Here is a 10,464-nt window from a genome sequence, read left to right on the forward strand (position 1 = left end):
GTCATCCATAGGTTTAATTTATCCTTGTGCTGCTCTCCTCCAGAGGTAAACAAGAATTACAATCTGATGGATATTCTCACCTCATCACCGTACAGCGTCTTGGGAAATTTTTCCTTCGAAGTCATTTCTTTTCTTTTTTTTTTTTTTTTTTTTTTTTTAGCACTCTTGGAGCTATACATTTTAAATATTTTTTTGAATCTTTTAATTAACTCTTACATATTCTCTTATCTAACTATGCTTTAATTAGTTCAACATACGTCCCATTGTGTGTGTAGAATACATAGTATAGAAAGACCTTCAGGAATGCCTCCATGGATGGTAATGACTAAAATCAGTCCTATTTTAATGGAAAATTGAAACCATGAGCAAATAACCTGAACAATCAGCTCTTATAACACTCAGCTTTTCCTATTTCATACTGCTTCCAGAAATTCTCCTACCATCAGTCCTGGCTACAATGTTGGCCACTAACAGGAGCCTATTAAGTTTCTCTAACTGAAATAAACATTCCTGCCCCAAAGAGGAAGCCATCTGCAGGTCTCCTGTCTGTGGAGCTGTTACAAGTAGCATTTACAGCTAGCTCTGTTGTGTGTGCCAAGGAGTTGCAGTCTTCCGACTCTATCCTACCCTCCCCCAAACCCATCCAAACAGCCAACAGTTTCATTAACCTCAGTCCTTAGAGCTCAATTACTGTGATTTAAGACACTAGGATTCCCAGATAAAATGCAGAGTCAAATATGTCAACTTACTTACTTTAATTACAATTATTTTATCTGGTCTTTAACAATTGCTAACATTTATCAGTCACTTATTATGTCTCAGTCATATGCTTAATATTTATATATGCTAGCTCAATCAGTCCTATCAATCATTGTATAAAATGGAAGATATTACCGCCCCCTTTGTTCAGATGAGGAGACTCTGATTCTGAGAGACTGGTATTTTGCCCAAGATCGCACTGCAAGTAGAGGTCTCAGGATTCAACTCCTGGTTTGTCTGATTTCAAAATCCGTAGATCTCTTCACTCTTCTTATATCCCACCCACCACTCCTGAGGGGCTCCTGATTAGCAGAAGGGAAGACCAGAGACCAGACACTGGAAGATCACTAGGTATATGGGGACAAATGGGATGGCTGGGTGTGGAAGGCAAACCCCACACTTCCCAGTTTGACAGCCGTTAGATTCTTGGGCATGTAAATTTCTTCATGCCACCCCAGGCAATGAATATGCCCCATATTCTCTACCAGTAAGGATGACCCCCAGGGTTAGCATGGAAACCATAGGCTGATTGTAATTTAATGTTTGACAAATGCAATAGGCCAAACTTTCTAGTGAAAAGAATTCCTAAAATTTCTGAGGCTGGCCTGAGGCAGCTACTACTACTACTTTTAGCATTTAGAAATGGGTTAGTTGTGGGCAACCCGCTTGGGTCCCCTTCCACCCTTCCATGCTGTGGAAGCTTTGTTCTTTCGCTCTTCACAATAACCCTTGCTACCGCTCAAAATAATAATAATAATAATAATAATAATAATAATAATAATAAATAAAAAATAAAGAAAAAAAAGAAAAAGAAAGAAACGGGTTAGTTGCTTAGGCACCGAGGATTACCCATCAGGTTTAGCCGAAATGCTCGGTATGCCTGGCTCCCAAGCAATCTAGGAGTAGAGAATTGCACATTCTTCAGTTCCCCTTTCAAGCCAACCCCACACCCTTCTCTTAGGCCCACGGGACAATAAACTGGACTCAGAGCAGTGTCACTCTTTTTATAAGCTCTGTGTTCCCGAAAGTCCCACCAGCCACTGGGACTGGCCGTGCAGAATTTCTGGGTTAAATCTCCTCTATAACTCCAGAAATAATGTGACCTTAATCCTCACTCTCTGTAGACCCATCTCATTTGCCAATTATGGCGACACTGACAAAAAAACTAACGCTCTTACTCCATACAAGGGAGCATACCTTTTTTTTCTCTTTTTAATGTTTAGCAATATCAAATAAACTTTGGCTAAGCAAAAAATGTTTTCCCAAGGACTCATAAAAAGCTGAGGGATGAGAATTGCTAAAATTACAACATGTTTGCAAACTTCCCGAGTGCACTGCTATAAATTGTACCATCAATGGACTCACAGGGGCACCATCCGCGTTTGGCAGTGGGAGAGGAGAGATGACTGCTCGTAAACATCTCTGCATGGCAGTCGACACCAAGAACATGTTGTGAGCATTTCTGGTGCCACTTCTATGAAACACACAATCAAATTTTCATCCTCCAGAAAAATATAAATTAGATGTGCCTGGGCCTAAAAAGGAAAACCCAAGCAAAGAAACACATCAACTATGAACTCTTTGAAGGAATAACTTGATTTAGAAGAAAACTGTTTCCTACTGGCTATAGTCCTGGCCATTCCCTCTTGTGCTAGAGAAAAGACTGAACAAAGCTCCCTAGCTCTGCTATGGGGAAGAGAAGGGGAATGACAGTCACCTGGCCCTACTATGTGTATTTATGAAAAATAAGGCCGGCCAGGCACGGTGGCTCATGCCTGTAATCTCAGCACTTTGGGAGGCCAAAAGAGATGGATCACTTGAGGTCAGGAGTTCGAGACCAGCCTGACCAACATGGTGAAACCCCATCTCTGCTAAAAATACAAAAAAGCTAGGCATGGAGGCTCACACCTGTAATCCCAGCTACTTGGGAAGCTGAGGCAGGAGAATTGCCTGAACCTGGGAGGCGGAGGTTGCAGTGAGCTGATATCACGCCACTGCACTCCAGCCTGGGCAACAAGAGCAAAACTCTGTCTCAAAAAATAAAATAAAAAAGAAAAAGAAGGCTGCACATAGGTCATTGCTATGAATGGCATTGTGCCCCTTTCCACCCAATTCATGTGTTGAAGCCCTAACCTCCAAGGTGACTGTATTTGAGATAGGGCCTAAGAGGAGCTGGTTAAAGCTAAATGGGGGGCCCTGTTATGATAGGATTAGCATCCTCAAAATGATAAGAGACAATGGAGAGCTTGCATTCTCTCTCCATGCACACACAAAGTACAGGTCATTTGAGAATGTTAAAACAGGGCAGCAGTCCCAGGAAGATGGTGCTCACCAGAAACTGATCATGCTGGCACCTAATCTGGGGCTTGTAGCCTCTAAAATTGTGAGGAAATAAATATCTGTTGTTTAAGTCACCCAGTCTATAGTATTGTGTTATGGCTAATACGTTCATCATATTTTAATTTTCATAATTGCCTTACAATAGATATTATTATTATTATTCTTATTATTTTGAGACAGAGTTTCACTCTTGTCACCCAGGCTGGAGTGCAATGGTGTGATCTCGATTCACTGCAACCTCCGCCTCCTGGGTTCAAGCAATTCTCCTGTCTCAACCTCCCACGTAGCTAGGATTATAGGCATGCACTATCATGCCTGGCTAATTTTGTATTTTTAGTAGAGATGGAGTGTCTCCATGTTGGTCAGGCTGGTCTCGAACTCCCGACCTCAGGTGCTCCACCTGCCTCGGCCTCCCAAAGTGCTGGGATTACAGGTGTGAGCCACCGTGCCCAGCCTATGATTCTATTTTTCAGATGTGGAAACAGATCAGAGAGAAGACGTCACTTGCTCGTGGTCATAAACTGGGGCTTGCCTGGGAAAAACTGCAGTGCACACCCAGGTCTGTCAAATCTGATATGATGAAACACTGTTTTCCCTCTCTACCAGCAAATCCAATTATCTTCCATTTATTAAGGAGATATTTTTGGAGACTTTTTGTTGGCTTATCTCTTAATTTTTAGTTTCTGCTAACAGGATGGATTTTAAAAGTTTTTTTAGCAGGTGGTATAACGATGACCTGTGAATTTTAGTTGGTTACAAATTTTCAGTGTGATGGAGTTCTTTTAAAAATGTAGCCAACGTATTTTTAAACCCCAAAATAGAAGAGGGGTTAAAAAATTAGAAAATAACCAAATTTATTTAGCACTTGCCATATATCAAGCACTAATCTAAGCAGTTTACATGATCTAGTGTAATCCTTATAATAACCCTATTAGGCAGGTACAGATATTGGGCACATATTACTGATGAAGGACATGAGGCAAAAAGAGATTACAAAACTTGCCCAAGGCTCCAAGGCTTGGTAAGTAGCAAGGCTGGGATTCGGAGCCAGGTTGTCAGTTTCTGGAATCCAAGCTCTAGAGCATTCGTGTGACGGACACTATGCAGCCATGAAAATAAAGCTAGCAAAGAATGCAAAACACCAGTGAAAATGTGCTAGAAGTTCATCTAAGTGAAAAGGAAGGGCAGCAACACACCACATTTTAGGAGCTGTGGATCACTCTGTGAGGCTGGGACCCAGGACAGCCTTAGAACTGATCCATTGGTGGTCATCACAGCTTGCGGCCAAACAGCGCTTCTGAAGAACCACAGGGAAAAGAACCACATCGTTGCTGCGGAGTTCCCCTCCCACCATGCTGTGGTTTGAATGTTTGTGTCCCCCCAGAATTCATGTTGAAACTGAAGCTCTAATGTAAAAAAAGGATTAAGAGGTAGGGCCTTTAAGGAGGTGACTAGGTCCTGAGGGCCCCATTCTCATGGATAGGATTAGTGCCTTATAAAGGGACTTGGGGAGCCGGGTGTGGTGGTTCATGCCTGTAATCCCAGCACTTTCGGAGGCTGAGGCAGGCGGATCATCTGAGGTCAGGAGTTTGAGACCAGCCTGGCCAACGTAATGGCCTATTAAAATACAAAAATTAGCCGGGTGTGGTGTCTCTATTAAATACAAAATTAGCCGGTGTCTCTATTAAATACAAAATAGAGACCGGTTGTGGTGTCCCTATTAAATACAAAAGTTAGCTGGTGTCTTTATTAAAAATACAAAAATTAGCCATGTGTGGTGTTGTGTGCCTGTAGTCCCAGCTACTTGGGAGGCTGAGGCAGGAGAATCACTTGGACCTGGGAAGTGGAGGTTGCAGTGAGCCGAGACTGCGCCATTGCACTATAGCCTGGCGACAAGAGCAAGACTCTGTCTCCAAAAAAAAAAAAAAAAAACAACAACAACAACAACAAAACCCATAAAAACAAAAAACGGGGGGCTTGGGAAGTCTGTTAGTCCCTTTTTTTTGCCCTTCCACCCACATGAGAACACAGCAACAGGCTCCATCTATGGAGCCGAGAACATGACTTCACCAGACAGCAAATCTGCTGGCACCTGGATCTTGGACTTCCCAGTCTCCAGAACTGTAAGAACTGCATTTCCATTACTTATAAATTACCCAGGCTAACTTATTTTATTACAGCAGCCCCAAATGGACTCGGACACACTACAAACCCCTGAGAAGACGGGAGGCAGCAGCAGCACACAGTCTTCTAAATCAATAATTCTCCAACTGGAGCCTGTGTCAGAAACACCTGGAGGCTTGTTAAAATCAAAGATGGACCGGGTCCCATTCCCAGAGTATCTGATTCAGTTGGTCTGGAGTGGAGTTGAATATTTGCTTGTTTAACAGTCCCAGATGGTACTCCCACTGCTAGGTAAGCCAGAAACTCTAGGTCTCTGATTCCATCCGCAACTCTGTCCTCACTCTGCGTGATTAGGGGTAACAATTCCCTTGATTGTTAGCTGGAATAAGAGGCCACCTGCTGCGTGATTTATTTGTCAGGAAAGAAAACTTTTATATATGATACACTCAGCAAATTCTAAGAGCCATTGAAACTCTAGGAAATAAGGATATGCTCTTAGGAAGCTGCACAGAATAGTGGATAAGAATCAAAAGGTAGAAACAGAATCTCAGGTCCATCTTTTACTGTTACTGTTGCATGACGGTGGGTAAGTAACTTAACTACTTAGTTCCTAAGTTAACTGATCTGTAAAATAGGAATAAAACCTTAACCTTTTGGGGTTGTGAGGGTTGAATGTGGTAACCCTGAAAAACATTTTCCTGGTTTGTTAAAAGCACATTCTCCTGATCCACAACCCCAACCTAAGCCAGAATAACTAAGGCAGGGTTTTGAAGACCTGAATCTTAATAAGCATCCAGATAATCCTCATACTGGGCAAGGTTTGCAAACCCTAATAGAATCCACCTAAAGCACACAGCCTTGATCTATGCCCAATAAGGGCCAGCCACTACTTCGTTACAGAGTTCATCTACTTTTTTTTTTTTTTTTTTTTTTAAAGAGACAGGGTCTTGCTCTGGACCCAGGTGCTGGAGTACAGTGGTGCCATCATGGCTCACTGCAACTTTGATCTCCTGGGATCAAGCAATTCTCCCACTTCATCCTCTTAAGTCACTGGGACTACAGGTGTGCACCACCATGCATGGCTAACTGTGTTTTTTTTAATTTTATTTTATTTTTGTAGAGATGGATTCCCCATGTTGTCCAGGCTAGTCTTGCACTTCTGGCCTCAAGCAATCCTCCCATCTCAGCCTCCCAAAGTGCTGGGATTACAGACATGAGCCAAAGTGCTCAGTCCAGCTTGATCTATTTTGAAAATAATATTACCATGGCCTTCTTGATAATATCACCCAAGGTGATTAGTTAGTAGGCACAGTATAATACATTTTTAAAAAACATAGCTGTATATCGTAAGTAAAAATTATACCATACCTTTATGATTTGTGCATATTACTATTTATAAATTAGATCTCAATACAAGATTTTTAAAATAAATTTTTTAAAACAGGAATGATCCTCTTCTTTAGAAATATACACAGACAAATAATACTAGTAGACAGATTACATGCCTATGTGGTCATATATAAAGGGCACGGTGCTGTATACGCTGTATAGAATGCATTGGAAATAAATGAAAGAGTCACTTGTTGAACTTAAATAAGTGGCTAAAAAAGCAGTCAATGGAAGTGCTGGGGTAACCTCTGCAATAGAATGATTCTGCTTCCCTTTGAATGCTACCACTTCTGTCACGGACCGTCCCCCATAACTCACCAGAAACCAACAGCATCAGCCCAGCTTCCCACCTCAGATAGCCACCTTTATCTGCAAGGAGATAAGAGTTTCTATTTCAGCTGGGGTGGACCCTGCCTCCTACAACAATTCATTAGGAAGTTCAGCCTGGAGCTGCAAAGGGGCTCCATCTCCATGACATCATCTCACAGAGAAGGCAGGGGTCATTTTTTTCCCATTGTTTGCTTTCTAAAAGTCTTTTTCTAGGTACATCCACAGTGTCTTGGGGAGAAGCTGATCAGGACTGATGCTCTGGTAGCTGATGCTTAAGCCAAAAGATCAGTTAAAACTCTATTATACCAAAGTATATTTTCCTTTGGCTTTGGAGACAATGGCATTCCAGTGAGTGTGTTTCACAGATGGGGATTCTGAAAGCGGGAGCTGGGGTGATCCGGCTGGGGTTAAGCACCCTTCTGGAGGAAGGAAGACTAGGATGCGAACTCCAAGCTCTGCCATATCCAGGCTGCCGCCCAGGAGCAGGCAAAAGCTCACCTACTACTTCGAGAGGATAGAGTGAGAATGAATAGCCAGTGCCACCTAAGATCCTGGACATACTCTGCCTCATGGACTACCAGCCAGAGAACAAGGCAATCCTTCAGGCCTAATTGTATCATTCCTCATAGGGCTAATATACACACTGAGGAACATTTCTTCTTGCAGTTCAGTGGTTAGGCTGGGTAATTTGGGAGAGGGACAGTGAGTTGAGGGGACAACTATTACAACTGGGTCCCCTTTATGGTTGCATTGTAGACACTGATTTTTTTTTTTTTTACTGCATCTTCTGTTTTTTGTCTTTTTAATTTATTTACTTATTATTATTATTTTTAAATAGAGTCTTGCTCTGTTGCCCAGGCTGGAATGCAGTGGCGCGATCTTGGCTCACTGCAATGCTGCTTCCCAGGTTCAGGTATTCTCATGCCAAACCCTACTGAGTAGCTGGGATGACAGGCCCCCACCACCATGCCTGGCTAATTTTTGTATTTTTAGTAGAGATGGGGTTTCACCATGTTGACCAGGCTGGCCTTGAACCCGTGACTTCAGGTGATCTGCCTACCTTGGCCTCCCAAAGTGCTGGGATTACAGGTGTGAGCCACCACGCCCAGCCTGCATCTTCTATTCTAAATGACCACAATGATGCACTGAAGAGGTTTCCATTTCCTGTTTTCATATTGGTTGCAGGCTTACGGGTTTAGGCTATTCATCTGGTTTACTCTCAGTTCAGACCTGGCACGTGTGTCTCTTGTGAACCTGTAACAGACACTTTCAGTGCTCCACTCAAACCTCTTCAGGTCCCATTTACTGTTTCTGCACACCCATCCCTCCTTCTGGGCCTTTGCTTTTAAGGAATCACACTTAGGACTTTCCTGCTTGTGCAGAAGCCTGAAGAGCCTGCGAGATGACATCTCTCCAGGCAGCCTCAGCTGTCCATGGACTGCTGGAGGAATGTACAGGTCCAGTCACTTGCCTGAGTCGGGACAAACTTGGAAGGAGTCATTTACATGCTCTAGGGAAGTGCTGTCTGATAGAATTTTGGTGGTGATGGCAATGTTCTAGATCTGTGCTGTTCACAATGGTAGTCACTAGCCACAGGTGGCTGTTGGACACTTGAAATGTGGCTGAGGAGGCTGAGGATCTGAATTTTATATTTTACTTAAATTTAATTATTTTAAATAGCCACATCTGGCTAGTGGCTACATTGCTAAACGGTCTAGCTCTCAAGCCCCCTGTAAGGTCAGGCTGAGACCGAGATTTTGCCTGAAATATTAGCCTCCTTGGTTCCTCTCTCTTGGTTGTCGTTCCCCCCGTCCCTTCCAGGCTTCTCCTGGGAGCCTTTGCTTAAGAACTCACTGCCACTTCAGTCCTTGTTGCCTTCTCTGCTTCTGAAGAACCAGACCTAAGGCAGAGCCTTTCTCAGTCTCCTCGTCTTACCAGGGGGTTGGAGTCCCAGTGCTAAACCTGGTTACAAGATAGGAAAGCTGAGAAAAAAACAAAAGAGGGGAGACTCCTGGGGAGCAATTTATCTCTGCCTGTAGCTGAGTACTTTGTGTCCTCACAGAATTTTTTTTTTTTTACAATGGAATCAGGATCACTGCAAAATTGTTTGGATTCAACAGTCACTCCTTGGACATCTGTTATTTGACACCAAATGTAAAAATATCTACCCAGATCACATCCATGATTCTTATCATCCCCAAAGACTCCTGCCACTCCCCATGGTTCCAATTTCAAAAGGTAAAAAAGGATACACTAGTGAAAAGTCTTCCTCCCCATCTCCCACCTCTGTGCCAATCCCCAGTGGTACCAAGGCACAGGTAGGCAAGTGACACACAGTTCCAGAACTGGAATCCCACCTCCATCTCTCAGAAGCTACACCACCTGGGGTGATTCCTGAACTCTTCTGAGCCTCAGGTACCTAATCTGCAAAATGGGCACACTAATACAGGCCTTGCAGAATGGATACACAAGTTGTAAACGGTAACTTGTGTCAAGTGCTGGGTACTCAGTGAATATCTGATTCATTTTCCCTCATTCCCCAGGGCCATACAGCACTACATGACCTCTGTGCTTGGATCTCCCCTAAGCCTGGAATGCCCACACCCCTCTCTGGGCTCCCTTCCCTTGTTCCTCTCGTGAGTTTTCCCTCAGGCTTCAATTCAACAGGACTTCTACTGCAAGGAGTCCTCCACCACTCTCCAGGCAGAGTGTGCCATTTTTTGTTGTCTTCATTGCAAACGGTTCCTTACGTGTTCCTGCACGTCGGCACGCTTTGTTCCAGATAATGCTAGGTTCACAAGTTTGAATTTTTTTCACCTCTTTATCCCTTGCCCCAATTATAACTCCTGGCACATAGTAGATGATGTATAAATGTTGACTGATCAATGAATGAATGAATGAAAAAGCAGCCCCCATTGTTCATAATGCCAAGAAACTGTGAGAACAAGGCTATGTACTAGGGTGAATTTTATTTTCATGTTGCCTGAGAGGCGCAGAAACTACCTTATTTCAACTTTTGTTTCTGAAAATCATTTCAAGAGGCTTGGGTCCAACTTTCCTTCTTAGTAACTGGAATCCAGTGACTGTGGTCTAATCTTTCTTTGGTTTCTGTTGTGGGAATGTCTCAGAATCTGAAGATAAAATGTTGTTCCATTGGATGAAGACTCTGGATGCGAAGTACAGAAGGCAATAGCGATTGGGCCGAATTCTCATGGGCCCCAAGACACAGCCTGAGTCTTGTGTGCAGTTAAGGATGTTCACATTCTGATTATTGAGGGTTTTTTTGTTTTTATTTTTTTTTGAGACGGAGTCCCACTCTGTCACCCAGGCTGGAGTGCAATGGCGCGATCTCGGCTCACTGCAACCTCTGCCTTCCAGGTTCTAGTGATTCTCCTGCCTCAGCCTCCTGAGCAGCTGGGAACCACAAATGGGCACCACCACACCCGGCTAATTTTTGTATTTTTGGTACAGATGGGGTTTTACCATGTTATCCAGGCTGGTCTCGAACTCATGATTTCAGAT

This window comes from Mandrillus leucophaeus, unplaced genomic scaffold (assembly GCF_000951045.1).
Source record: "Mandrillus leucophaeus isolate KB7577 unplaced genomic scaffold, Mleu.le_1.0 Scaffold133, whole genome shotgun sequence".
Lineage (NCBI taxonomy): Eukaryota > Metazoa > Chordata > Mammalia > Primates > Cercopithecidae > Mandrillus > Mandrillus leucophaeus.